Here is a 14188-nt window from a genome sequence, read left to right on the forward strand (position 1 = left end):
GCTGCCAGGACCAGCTTCTCCTCCTGTGTGGATTCCTCTGCTTCACCCGCTCCTCTCCTTTGCTCTCCTGAAGGGACCAGACTTCAAGAGAAGTGCAGCTGCAGGACCCAGGGGAGGAACTGGGATCTGCGGTGTCCCCTGCTGTCCTGGAAGATCAGGGTGTCTGGGGTTTCTGTCTGTGGTGTTGAGGAGTGGCTGGTTGAGGGCCCTGGAAGGAACAGGACCCTGTCTCTAGCAAGGAGATAGAAGGTGGACAGGATTCTCGAAAAGCGAGAAATGAAAAAGAGGAAATTAACCCAGTATCTGGTTAATTTTTCTGAGTTTTTTGGTTTGTTTTCATTTCTGTTACAGTGTTAGCTACACTGTAAGTCAGGTTTCCTGGGAAATAGACTCCTAAGACAGATTTGTGTGCAGGAAATTTATTTTAGAGTGGTCTCAGGATCAGCACCTTTTGGGTAGGTAGGAGGATTGTTTAGAGGGAAAGTTGAACTGTGATATATTTGCAACAGAGGCCTCAGCCCATCTCACAAGTTTCTCTGGAGCTGAGGTGGCCCTCAGAGATTTTCTGTACTGAGCTAAGAAGGATGGGCTCTTAGAGGTCTACATCATTGAATGCAGGTAGCCACCTAGGAGGGGAAATTACCTTGGGTGAGGTGGCTCTGTTGGCAGTTCTTGGGATAGGACTTAGCTGTGAACTGCCAGCAACCAACATTCCTGGTTGCTAGGGGAATGAATTCTTCAGTTCTAAAGTGGGGTCTGGGTGGTACACCACAATATCCGCTACAGAAATCTTTACTTTGCCTTTTGTTTTCCACGCCACTTGTTTGTAGGGTGCTAGGTCTGTGGAGGCAGAATTCAATGAGCTATTAAAATATTACTGCTATCAGCCGGGCGCGGTGGCTCATGCCTATAATCCCAGCACTTCGGGAGGCCGAGGCGGGTGGATCACGAGGTCAAGAGATCGAGACCATCCTGGTCAACATGGTGAAACCCCGTCTCTACTAAAAATACAAAAAGTTATCTGGGCGTGGTGGCGCGTGCCTGTAATCCCAGCTACTCAGGAGGCTGAGGCAGGAGAATTGCCTGAACCCAGGAGGCAGAGGCTGCGGTGAGCCGAGATCACGCCATTGCACTCCAGCCTGGGTAACAAGAGTGAAACTCCGTCTCAAAAATAAAATAAAATAAAATAAAATAAAATAAAATAAAATAAAATAAAATAAAATATTACTGCTATCTTGCAGCTTAAAATATTGGGAGGCTTGAAAGAAACATATCAGTAGTTTAAAAATAATAGAAGTGGCTGGTCGTGGTAGCTTATGACTATTATCCCAGCACTTTGAAAGGCTGAGCTGGGAGGTTTCCTTGAGGCCAGGAGTTTGAGACTAGCATGGGCAATACAGTGAGACCCTATATCTACAAAAATTTAAAAGTTAGCCAGGTGTGGTGACACGTACTTGAAGAAGTGCCCGGCTACTCGGGAGGCTGAGGCAGGAGGATCACTTGAACTCAATAGTTCAAGGCTACATAAGCTATGATTGTACCACTGTGCTCCAGCTTGGGCAACAGAAGGAATCTGTCTCAAATAATAATGGAAGACCAGGAAATGTAGCTATTTTGGTAAGAACTATTCAGTTACAGGCAACTGAGGCCCACTTAAGCTAGCTTAAATCAAGAGGATATTATTTTTAAAGCTATTGTTGTGAGCTGAATTATGCCTTCTCAAAAATTCATCTTGAAATCCTAACCACACTCCCATATCTCAGAGTATGACAGTATTTGGAGATAAGGTCTTTAAAGAGGTAATTATATTAAAAAGAGGTCATTTGGTTGGGTTCTAATCTGAATGAATGATGTCTTTAGAAAAGGAAATTTCATGTATATGACATGCGCAGAGGGAGAAGACAGCTATTTACAAGCCTAGGATGCCTGAAACAAATCCTTCCCTCATGGCCCTCAGAACCAGCCATGCTGATACCTTGAGAAGATAAATTTCTGTTGGTTAAGTCCATGTAGTCTTTGTTACAGCAGCCCTAGCAAACTTATTAGGTATCTATGGAACAATAAGAACAGGATAACGGACACCGGGAGCTGCCATAGGACAGCCCTGAAGACCAGAGCTGGAAAGGGGCTGATAGCTTAAGAGCTCATAGCAGGATCTTCTCTCTGGGTCTCTGCTATTAATATGGCTCAACCACATTCCATGTCATTTCTTTCTGTCCTACTATGAACTGCCCAAGTTGTTCCCTATTTTCGGTTCAGACTCCCAAGACATCTTATTTGGTACACATTATCTTTTCTAACCAGGATATAGATGCATGACCATGGATTAATTGTCCCTGGGGTAAGTACCCTTATAGAGGAAGGTGAGAAGATGGGGATGCAGAAATATGGCCAGCTCAGCAGCCAGGGCTATTGTGGTAGGGCAGATGCCAGGTTCGCTATATCTCAATAAAGCAGCATAAAGATGTTTACCTCTTTAAATACATTTTAAAAGATTTTAGAAGTGAACATTTGAAAAAATCTCTCCATTTGCTTTTTTATAAGCAAGCAGACACTGCCAGACCATGAATTTTTACCAAATTTGTGTTTTTCAGATTCACTTATTTTCATTTGTATCTGTTTGATGGGGATGAAACTCTCCTACTACTATTACATTTGTGATCGTTTCTGAATACTTGTTTAATGGTTCTTGTTTTGTATATCCAATTTTTTTTTTGTGGTTTATACATTCACTCTGGTTTTCTGCCACTCACTGTGATTTTATCATTATATAATGACTCTTAGTACTTTACACCTTAATTTTTTCTGAAATTAATATTACAACTGGCAGTTTTTTCCAGCTCATTTCATTGAAGAAAAAGATTTCTTATTCATAGCACAACCATCTATGTCAGTATTCCAATTCATTTATGGTATTCACAGGCAATTGTAGCTATTGAGTTAACTCAATTAAGTATAGTTTTTTTAAAAAGTCAGAACTCAGTTTGAGATTTGCCTTCAGATCATGTTTAGTGTAAAGGTGGCTTATTATTCATTTTGCAGAGACCTGAAAGCTTTGGACAGATCTTTCTGTTGACTTGCCACAGGAACAAAAAGTTGACCAGACAGTCCTTTCCCTCTGAGGATCTTGTGGTTGTTCCAGGTCCTTGGACTTCTTATCACTGGACAAATCTGAAGTACTGGCCTATACCCTTTATATGTTAGTTGGATTGCTAATGGAATCTCTCTTCTCTTTTGTTTAAATGTTTTGTAAAAAATATATTTCAGTTTTGGTGTCTATTTAGTTGGAAATAAACTCTACATCAGTTACTGATGTAACTAAGGCACCACCACTTTATTTTGAAAATTGGAAGGTAAATGGAGAGAATTAAATAGTTACCTTTTCTTGTATAAACTGTAGTTCAGAGTATCAAAATAGGTTTAGTTGGTGAGGGAAAATTCCAACTAATAAATGTGGTTGGACCAGTAGCATTAAAAATCAAGTGGTGATTTTCTCACAGCCCCTCATGAAATAATTGATTCAAGGAATGATTATCAAATCTTTAGGTGAAAAGTTGATGGAGAGCTTAGGCCGTTAACATTTGAACCCTCTGATCAATCTTAGCATCACTAAAAGTGGGACATGTGCCTCCTGATGTTATCCTCTATGAAGTATCCTTGTTAAAAAAAGAAAAGTGAAACCTGAATCTCTAAAGCTACTTTCACTCACAGCACATATGAAGGATAAAGGAGTAAGTCAAATTACAACTCAAGGAAGTAAATAGTCAAATCCAGAATGTAGGACATTTTACAAAGCATCTGACCCAGTTACTGTTGCAAGTCAAGTTATGAGGGTAAAAAGGGAAAGAGACTGCTCTAGATTATAAGAAACTTAAGAGACATCAGTGTGTTTGGATCCTGATTTTAAAAACCAACTTATTGTTAATCTTGACAGCTGTGATAATGGCTTTTAGTTATATAAGAAATATCTGTTCCTAAAGAGAAAGGTGTGACCCTCTTAACCCTTTCTAAATCTAAGCTAAAATGTTTTATCATTTTGGAGAAAGTTCCTCTGGTTTTCAGCCCACAGTGCTATTCTTTTGTTTTCTTGAGGTATGGCTGTATTACCTTAAGCAAGTCACCCTTTCCCTAAGGCTTGTATTTTCCCGTTGTACCATGAAGGCATTGGAATCAGTTGATGATCTCAAAGATTAAATCATGCATTGCTTATCACCATATTTTATCTATTTATCTTCGCCTTTGCCTACATTATCTGTGTACAAATATTTTCTTCCTTTTCATTCAGTTATCAAGATATATGCTGGATCTGTCATTTTACTGCTTCACTGGCTCTTAGAAGGAAATGCCAAAGAGTTGGAAGCAAGAGAATGGGTGCTTAATGCCCACCCCAGGGACTTTCCTGAACACAGCTCTTAGTTTCTGCCTCTCTCATCATGCTGTGTCTTCAGGTCTTAGATTCTCTGTCACCAGATTATTACTCTATGCTATCACTAAAGTTATCTTAAATACCTCTGCTGTACACAGTAACTATAATAATCATCTCTGCAAAATAGGAATAATAATATCCCACAAGATTTTCATAAGAATTAAATGAGATATTGTAGAGCTAATACTTAGCTTGGGTTTGGCCTATTTCACCTGTGATAATTAATGGCAGCTGCTGTTTTTATTATTGTTGTTGAACTAATTTCTCAGCTTTAAGTATTTATTTAATTGTACCCAAACAGTTTATCTTGGTGATGGCTTGGATTCATGTTGATGGTACCTATTAACCAGGGTTTCTCAGCCTTGGCACTATTGACATTTTGGGCCAGATGATTCTTTGTTGTGGAGCGGCTAGCCTGTTCATCATAGGATATTAAGCAGCATCGCTAACCTCTACCTATTAAATGTGAGTAACATGTGCTACACCTAGTTGTGACAACCAAAAAAGATTTCCGGACATTGCCAAATGTCCCCTTAGAGAACGACTGTTGTAAAGCAAAGATGCCACTTCGAAATTCAGTTTTCTTTTGAGCACCCTGAAGCTAAAACAAGGAAGACAACAAATTTGCAAGTTTTGTAGCTTTTTATCTAAATTAACAGAAAGGGCAAATGGACACCATTGTTTATTTTCTAATTCAACCCATCAGTCAATCTGTTGTATTGGAAAATAAATAGATCTCCTTATGAAACAGTCTCCTAAACAATAATTCAGGCCAGGCATAGTGGCTCACGCCTATAATTCTAGACCTTTGCGGGGGAGCAGAGGTGAAAGGATTGCTTGAGCTTAGGAGTTCAAGACCCGCCTGGACAACATAGTGAGACCCATCTCTACAGAAAAATTAAAAAATTAGCCAGACAGGGTGATACATGTTTGTAGTCCCAGCTGCTCAGGAGGCTAAGGCGGGAGGATCACTTGAACTTGAGAGGTTGAGGCTGTAGTGGGCTGTGATTGGGACAGCGCACTCCAGCCTGCATAACAGAGTGAGACCCTGTCTCAAAAAAAATAAAGAAGAATTGACTTCTCTAGCATATGTATATCAGGCCTTGGCTTTTGCCTTTGTGTTCCCTCTACTAAAAGGTCCAGTCTAGTTTTAATTTTTGAACTTGGACAATGAATTTTTAGTGAAGCTTTTTTTTCACAAATCAGAAAGTGGTAGAATTAGTCTGTATACAGTCATGTGCCTCATAATGACATTTCAGACCACATATACTAGGGTGGTCCCATAAGATTATAATGGAGCTGACAAATTCCTATTGCCTAGTGACGTTATAGTTGTAGGATATTCATGGTGGTGCTGTTATAAACCTGACTGCCAGTTGTATAAAAGCATAACATATACAATTACGTACAGTATATATGTGGCAGGCCATTCTATTGCTGTAAAGAAATACCTGAGACTGAGTAATGGATAAGGAAAGAGGTTTAATTGGCTCATGGTTCTGCAGGCTGCACTGGAGGCGTAGCGGCATCTGCTTCTGAAAAGGCCTCAGGAAGCTTCCAATCATGGCAGAAGGCAAAGGGGGGCAGGCATGTCACATGGTGAAAGGAAGAGAGAGAGGAGGAAGTGCCACACACTTCTAATGACCAGAACTCACTCACTATTTTGAGGATAATACCAAGAGGGTGGTACTAAACCAGTCAGGAGAAACTCACCCCCATGATCCAGTCACCTCTCACCAGGCCCCACCTCCAACATGGGGATTACAATTCAACATGAGATTTGGGTGGGGTCAGCATCCAAACTATATCAACATAATGCTTGATAATAAATGACTGTGTTACTGGTTTATATATTTATTATGCTATACTTTTAATCATTATTTTACAGTGTATTTTGTCTACTTATTAAAAAAAAGTTAACTGCAAAACAGCCTCAGGCAGGTCTGTCAAAATATTTTGGAAAAGGCGTTGTTATCATAGGAGATGACAGTTCCATGCATGTTACTGCGCCTCAACACCTTCCTGTGGGACAAGATGTGGAGGTGGAAGACAGCGATATTGATGATCCTGACCGTGTGTAGGCCTAGGCTAGCTAATATGTGTGTTTGTGTCTTATTTTGTTTGTTTGTTTCTTTTTTTTTTTTTTTTTTTTGAGACAGAATGTTGCTTTGTCACCCAGGCTGGAGTGCAATGACACAATCTCAGCTCACTGCAACCTCTGCCTCCCGCGTTCAAGTGATATTCTCCTCCCTCAGCTTCCTAGTAACTGGGATTACAGGCATGCGCCACCATGCCTGGCTAATTTTTTTGTATTTTTAGTAGAGATGGGGTTTCACCATGTTGGCCAAGCTGATCTCAAACTCCTGACCTCAGGTGATCCACCTGCCTCAACCTCCCAAAGTGCTGGGATTACAAGCATGAGCCACCATGCCCAGCCAGACCAGTTTTTGTATTTTTTAGTAGAGACAGGGTTTCGCCATGTTGACCAGGCTAGTCTTGAACTCCTGACCTCGGGTGATCCACCTGCCTCAACCTCCCAGAGTGCTGGGATTATAGGCATAAGCCACCATGCCTGGCACATCTTAGTTTTTTTGTTTTGTTTTGTTTTTTTAAAAAAAGCTTAAAAAATAAAAATAAAAAATTTTAAAAACAGAAAACATATAGAATAAGGATATAAGGAAAGAAAATATTTTTGTACAACTGTACAATGTGTGTTTTAAGCTGTTATTACAAGAATCAAAAGTTCTTAAAAATAAAAATGTGTATAAAGTAAAAAAGTTATAATAAGCAAGGATTATTATTAAAGAAAAATTTAAAAATAAATGTAGTGCAGCCTAAGTGTACAGTGTTTGTAAAGTCTACAGTAGTGTACAGTCATGTCCTAAGCCTTCACATTTACTCACTGCTCACTCACTGACCCATCCAGAGCAACTTCTAGTCCTGCAAGCTCCATTCACAGTAAGTGCCCTATATATAGGTGCACCAGTTTTTACCTTTTATATTTTTACTGTACCTTTTCTATGTTTAGATATATAAAACTTCCCATTGTGTTACAGTTGCCTACCATATTCAGTACAGTAACATGGTACACAGGTTTGTAGTCTAGGAGCAATAGGCATGTAACCTAGGTGTGTAGTAGGCTATATCACTGAGTGTTGTGTCAATTCACCCTATGATGTTCACACAATGTCAAAATCACCTAGTGACACATTTCTTAGAACGGATCTCCATCATTAAGCAACATGTGATGTACTTAGCATCTGTTATGTCAGGACCAAGCCCTGTACAACCTTTCAGAGACAGCCTTCTTTCTCTCCCTGGATCTTTGCCTTATTGACCAGTACACAGGTTTCCTTGGACTGCACTCATCTTCTCCACAGGGACTAATCTGCTCTGAGTGCCATCCTAATTGCTTGGAACACTAATGCCCTTTAAAACCAGTCCCCCTTTACAGAGATGCACCTGTTCTTTTGATCACTAACAAAATGTATTCCCTTTTCATGTTTATTCACTTCTACTCATACTAAAGGAATTCTTCCTTATGGTTTTGACAGCTGGCTTTCTGTAGTCTATAGCTTTCATTTTGTTAATTGAAAAAATAAGATTTGATACTTTGCAAGATACTATGTGTTGTTAGCAGGTCAAAAAGATGAATAGGACATTAGTTTCTTTTCTCAAGTCTGTTTTTATCTATTCAGAAGGAAAAGTAAAAGCTATATGTACCCAAGGAACTACAAACAAAGACAAGAGATACAGTAAGAGGCACAAATAACTAGGGCCAAAGGTCAGGTGTTATTTTGGTGTAATATAAGGAAAAACCTTACAGCTTTCCAACAATGAATGGAGGTAATTTGGTATAGTGGAAAGATCCTTTTTTTTTTTTTTCTTTGAGACAGGGTCTTGTTCTGTTGCCCAGGCTAGAGTGTAGTGACACAATCACAGCTCACTGCAGCCTCAATCTCCCAGGCTTAATCAATCTTCCCACCTTAGCCTCATGAATAGCTGGGACTACTGGCGCATGCCACCATGCTGGACTAGTTGTTTTTTTGCTTTTTTGTAGAGAGAGGGTCTCACCATGTTGCCCAGGCTTGTTGCAAACTCCTGGCCTCAAACGATCCTTCCATCTTGGCCTCCAAAAGTGCTGGGATTACAGGCATGAGCTACCACACACAGCTGAAAGAGCCATATTTTTGAAGTCTGACAGCCCTGGATAGATCTGTTAAATTAAATATTAGCTGTTCAGTCTTAGGCAAATTACTTAGCCTCTTTGAACCTCAGTTTTGTGTCTTTTTATTTCATTTGTAAATGGGGCTAAATAATACTTTCTTGAGTTGTTAAGATTAAATAAGATAATAAAGTGACCATCATAGTACTTAATACAGAGGAGTCATAAAATAAATATGAGTTCCTGCCATTGTTAAGAGATGAAATAGATATGTCACGTTATCCAGAGAATTCACTTAGGCAAGTCTTCTACAAGCAACATGACTTGACTCAAGTAATCTCAATCTAGTCTCTAGGTTCTTAGCTTTTTAGCTTCTGGAATTCAGGCCTTGTCAGAACACCTAGAAGAGATCAAATTCAAGGGACTGACTCAGTAAACTCTGAGACTTATGTATGAACCAGGATATTTATTCTCACTAAAGGCTATTCATTTTCATTATTTGGAATTTTCATTTTTCCCAACCAGGGTACCTCTTCTTCATATGAGTAGAGAAGCCAAATTAGTGTGTTGTGGTTTAAAGAGGTTTAAAATGAGAACAAATGGAGGTGGCTAATCTCCATGAGCATTTCACTTACTAAGATGAAATATCTCATCTTTACAAAAACTGAGTGAAAAAGCACTTTTCTTTTCTTTCTTTCTTTCTTTTTTTTTTTTTTTGAGATGGAGTCTTGCTCTGTCGCCAGGCTGGAGTGCAGTAGCGCAATCTCAGTTTACTGTCACCTCTGCCTCGCAGATTCAAGCAATTCTCCTGCCTCAGCCTCCTGAGTAGCTGGGACTACAGGTGCACACCACCACGCCCAGCTAATTTTTGTATTTTTGGTAGAGTTGGGGCTTCACCACATTGGCCAGGATGGTCTTGATCCCTTGACCTCTTGATCCACCCACCTCAGCCTCCCAGAGTGCTAGGATTACAGGTGTGAGCCACCACGCCCAGCCGAAAGAGCACTTTTCTATAACAGAATGTGTTTTTCTCAATAAATGTAAAGTTTATATTCCTTAGACTCAGGGTCTTTCTCCCTTAACAGTCTAGAATCTGATAAACACATATAGTTACCTGACTTTTCCTTTCTTAGATTCCATGCTGTCTCCTGTCTTAATCCTCTTTTTGTTCAATGAGTGCATAATACCGTTGATGAGATTTAAGCTTTCTGCATGATCTCATTCCTAGCATGTTCCCTTGAGATTACACCCAGGTCTCCAAGCTTACCTTCCTCATAAGATGAGGTGTGTATTTACTAAAATCTTGTAGTTTTTTTCTACATGTAACTATCTCATTCATTATGTGTGTTATTTTACTTGTTAAGTTTCAGTTTTATAGGATTCTTGTGGGCAAGGGATGGACAATGCTGTGTAGTGAAAATAGTTCCCATTCCCTCATTCCCAACAATGAATAAATATCCAAAGCTGCTGTATTAAGAAGTATAATGGGGCTGAGCATGGTGGCTCACGCCTGTAATCCCAGTACTTTGGGAGGCTGAAGCAGGTGGATCGCTTGAGGTCAGGAGTTCATGACCAACCTGGGCAACATGGAGAAGCCCCTTGTCTCTACAAAATATAAAAATTAGCCAGGTGTGGTGGGACATGCCTGTAGTCCCAGCTACTCGGGAGGCTGAGACAAGAGAATCGCTTGAACCTGGGAGGCGGAGGTTGCAGTAAGCCAAGATGGCGCCACTACACTCCAGCCTGGGTGACAGAGCAAGAATGCATCTCAAAAAAGAAAAAAAAAAGTAATGAGATGTCAGATTTTTTTGTTTTATTTGTTTGTATTTGAGACGGAAACAGGCTGTCACCCAGGCTGGAGTGCATGGCGCGATCTCAACTCACTGCAACCTCTGCCTCCCTGGTTCAAGCGATTTTCCTGCCTCAGCCTCCTGGGAAGCTGGAATTACAGGTGCCCACCACCACACAGCTAATTTTTGTATTATTTAGTAGAGATGGGGTTTCACCATGTTGGCCAAGCTAGTCTTAAACTCCTAACCTTGTGATCCACCTGCCTTGGCCTCCCAAAGTGCTGGGATTACAGGCATGAGCCACCATGCCCGGCCATCAAGTTTTTTTTTTTTTTGAGACAGTCTTGCTCTGTCACCCAGGCTGGAGAGCAGTAGGGGCATGTCAGCTTACTGCAACCTCCAGCTCCCGGGTTCAAGCGATTCTCCTCCTAACACAGCCTCCCAGGTAACTGAGATTACAGGTGCCCACCACCATGCCCAGCTAATTTTTGAATTTTTAGTAGAGACAAGGTTTCACTATGTTGGTCAGGCTGGTCTGGAATTCTGGACATTAGGTGATCCACCCGCCTCCCAAAGTGCTGGGATTACAGGGGTGAGCCACTGTGCCCCACTGAGATATAGTTTTAAGATTAGGTTATAAAAAGACTGTGGCTGGCCAGGCATGGTTACCCATGCCTATAATCTCAGTACTTTGGGAGGCCAAGGCAGGAGGATGGCTTGAGCCCAGGAGTTCAAGACCACCTTGGGCAACATGATAAGACTTTGTCTCTACAAAAAATTTTTTAAATCACTGGGCATGGTGGTTTGTACCTGTGGTCCCAGCTACTCAAGCTGAAGTGAGGAGGCTCACTTGAGCCCTGGTGGTTGAGGCTGCAGTGAGCCATGTTTTTACCACTGCACTCCAGCCTGGGCCACAGAGTGAGACCTTGTCAAAAAAGACTGTGGCTTCCATTTTGGGTGCTCTTTATTCCTCTGTCTTGGATCATTCACTCTGGGAGAAGCCAGCTGCCCAAGGCATACCTTCAGAGAGGCCCACATGAATGGTAACAGGCACATGAGTGAGCATGGAAGCTGATCCTTTCCTAGTTGAGCCTTGATGACTTGAAGCTATGGCTGACATAGCAGCAGCCTTTTGAAAGATCCTAAACCATAACTACCCAACTAAGTCTTCCAGATTACTGTCCTACAGAAATTATGAGATAATGAATGTTCATTGTTTTAGCTACTGAGTTTTGGGGTAATTTGTTGTACTGCAGTGGTTAACTAATACACTGCCTAGGCTCCCCCTCCGGCCTAGCCTGTTTTATCGGAAACCTTCCAGTCTTCCAAGTCCCCACTTTTTCCTCAGAAATCAGTCTAATCCCAGGGTTGGATGGTTTTCATCTTGGATTAAGCCAGAGCCACACTAACCTCTGGATTCTAACCCCACATTCTATAGGTAAAGATGCTAGGGGTTAGTGTGCCTAACCCCTAGCATCTTTACCTATAGAATGTGGGGATTTTTTGGGCCAGGTGATTTCCAGATTCCTTTTAGCCCTCAAGTTCTCTGCTTCCGCATTTCCCTAGGCTCTGTCTTCAGTTTAATAAAAAGAATGAATATGAGAACTAATTGTTAGAATCAACCAAATTTTATTCACTTTGAGAATCTTGTTTACTAGGCTGACCTGTAGGGGTGGAAGGCAACAAGTGAATTAGGCTTATGAGACTGCAGAATTGCATCTGTCTTGCTGACTCTTCAAAATCCTCAACTCTGGAATTTCCTCTTTCTCTTTCATTCTCAATTGTCACTTTGCCCAGGGCATACGACCTCAGCCAGTTAAGCTGGCCCCAGGAAAATCAGAGGCAGAAGCATAATAGGGAGGAACCCAGAGAGGCCCAGACTGGGAATAGCAGAAAGCTCAGCAAGCAAGATGGCTGACTTCTCAATCCAAGACTTGTAGAAACTTATGATTGTGTATGTTACAGGCCCACTGGTTCAGATGCAGTTTGATCCCTGTCTCACCACTCCTGCCAGAACCCAGAAATCTTCAACTTGACACATCAGGGGGTCTCCTCTACTGCCCAGAGAGAGAGAGAGGAAAGTTGGCTAGGCCATGCATAGGGCAAAGGGAAGGAGGTGAACTCTTCAACAGTTTAGCCAAGAACTGTGGAGTTAGGCCTGTCCAGACACTCCTGGGTTCACCCAGGGTCTCTGAAGATATGAGATGTGGAGGAAGCACACTGGGGAAGGGAAGGCCTGTGAAAGGTACCCAAGGGTGGTTCTTACAGTATACTGATTCATCTCCCCCACTGGGAGCTTAGAGCAGATCGTAGCTTCACTGATGATGAGCTCAACTCTGTGCAGCAAGCTTTCATTTTGATAGTAGTCACTGCATGTCTGGAGATCAGCGACGGGCACTTTCAGCTCCTTCAGTGTATAAGAAGGCTTGATATCTGTAGGGCCAAAAATTAAGACTCAAAGCCGTCTTAATTTAAAAGTGACTTTTAGCTGTGGATACAGAATTTGTGCCTTTGATTTTCAGAGATAGCTGTAATTTCAAATATTCTGCCACATGTTAGATAGCATCCTGATTTCTGGTTTGGGAAACAACCTAAAGGCTGAGCTCCCTGGCCCTGAACAAGGCTGAGGGCAGTTGCTCCTGTTTACATAGCACAAATCAATCACAGAAAAATCTTGTAATTTAGGGAAACCCAAAACAGTGAATGTGGAATTAAATTGTCTTCAGAATATATATTTATTTTTCCATAGAAATAAGGGGTAGATCTAATAAGAAGAATCAAGACTGTTGACTCAGAAATGAAGCTGTACTCTCCTAGCTAGTTTGACTCAGGGACTTTTGCTGACTGGCCTTACTTTCCTAAACACATCTTCATGTCTCCTTCCCTTGTCCACCTACCCACACACACTTGACCCAGGTGTGGAGAGAGGACTATATTACTTCTCAGATTGAACAGAACTATTCTATCTTGAAATTCATTGCTCTGTCCTTTTTCACTTTTAAAGTCTCAGTGCTATTACTAAACAAGAACAAAAGAAGGTATCAATAAGCAAAGAGATTATAGCAGAAGAAATATGAAAGAGGCAAAGGGTCATAGAGAATTTGAAGTCTGAAGCACCTCAGATTACTGACCTAGAGGCTGCAACATATCTGGTGCTCTAGGGCTAGGATAGAGAGCAGGCAGAGAGAATGTCGGTCAAAGCAGTAGAACACAGAAAATCTATGTATGTATCCTCACACTGGAATATTCCAGTATAGTCCCATCCAGTCACCCAGAAGGAGGCTGTATTCTTCCTCAGGTGGACTTCACATGAGAGAAGGCAGATGGGCAGGACAACAGGCTAACAGAAACTGGGTAGGCCAGTTCTACCACACCGATGGCACTAGATGTATTTGCTTGGACATCAGGGTGGGGAATAATCTGGGACATAGGTTATTATTGTCATTTTGGAGTCTGAGCAACCAAAGATTTGAAGTGACCCCACCAATATACTGTATTTCCTGGCATCCTTAGACCTGAGAAGAGAAGCAGAAGAGATACCATGGGTTTCTTTTGACTCTGCCCTGGGTCATCATAGCAGAGCCCATTGTTGTGGATATGGCATTTTTCCTCTAGTTCTTCTGAGGCTTTCATTGCCTCAACAAGCATTGAGCCGCTCCTGATAATATAAATGAGATTAAAATAGATATAATCTGACCCTCATAGGGCTGTGATCTTAAGGGGAGAGAGAGAGAGACAGAGAGAGAGAGATAGAGAGTGAGTGTGTGTGTGTGTGTGTGTGTGTGTGTGTGTGTGTGTGTGTGTGTG

The 14188-nt window shown here is 41.4% G+C and overlaps 1 protein-coding gene and 1 long non-coding RNA gene across 2 annotated transcripts in view; both read left to right on the plus strand.

Annotated features, from left to right (window-relative positions):
* LOC116528962 overlaps window positions 1-403 on the plus strand; it is a 45760-nt gene extending 45357 nt beyond the window's left edge. Inside the window, exon 2 of the long non-coding RNA XR_004259306.1 lies at window positions 74-403. This is a non-coding gene — a long non-coding RNA (uncharacterized LOC116528962). The remainder of the gene's footprint in view (window positions 1-73) is intronic.
* Window positions 1-14188, plus strand: part of SH3D19 (SH3 domain containing 19) — a 207824-nt gene that overhangs the window by 53235 nt on the left and 140401 nt on the right. The gene's annotated exons all lie outside the window — the stretch shown is intronic.

The sequence above is a fragment of the Sapajus apella genome, unplaced genomic scaffold, assembly GCF_009761245.1.
Source record: "Sapajus apella isolate SASKATOON/1434 unplaced genomic scaffold, GSC_monkey_1.0 scaffold61, whole genome shotgun sequence".
In the NCBI taxonomy this organism is placed as follows: Eukaryota; Metazoa; Chordata; class Mammalia; order Primates; family Cebidae; genus Sapajus; species Sapajus apella.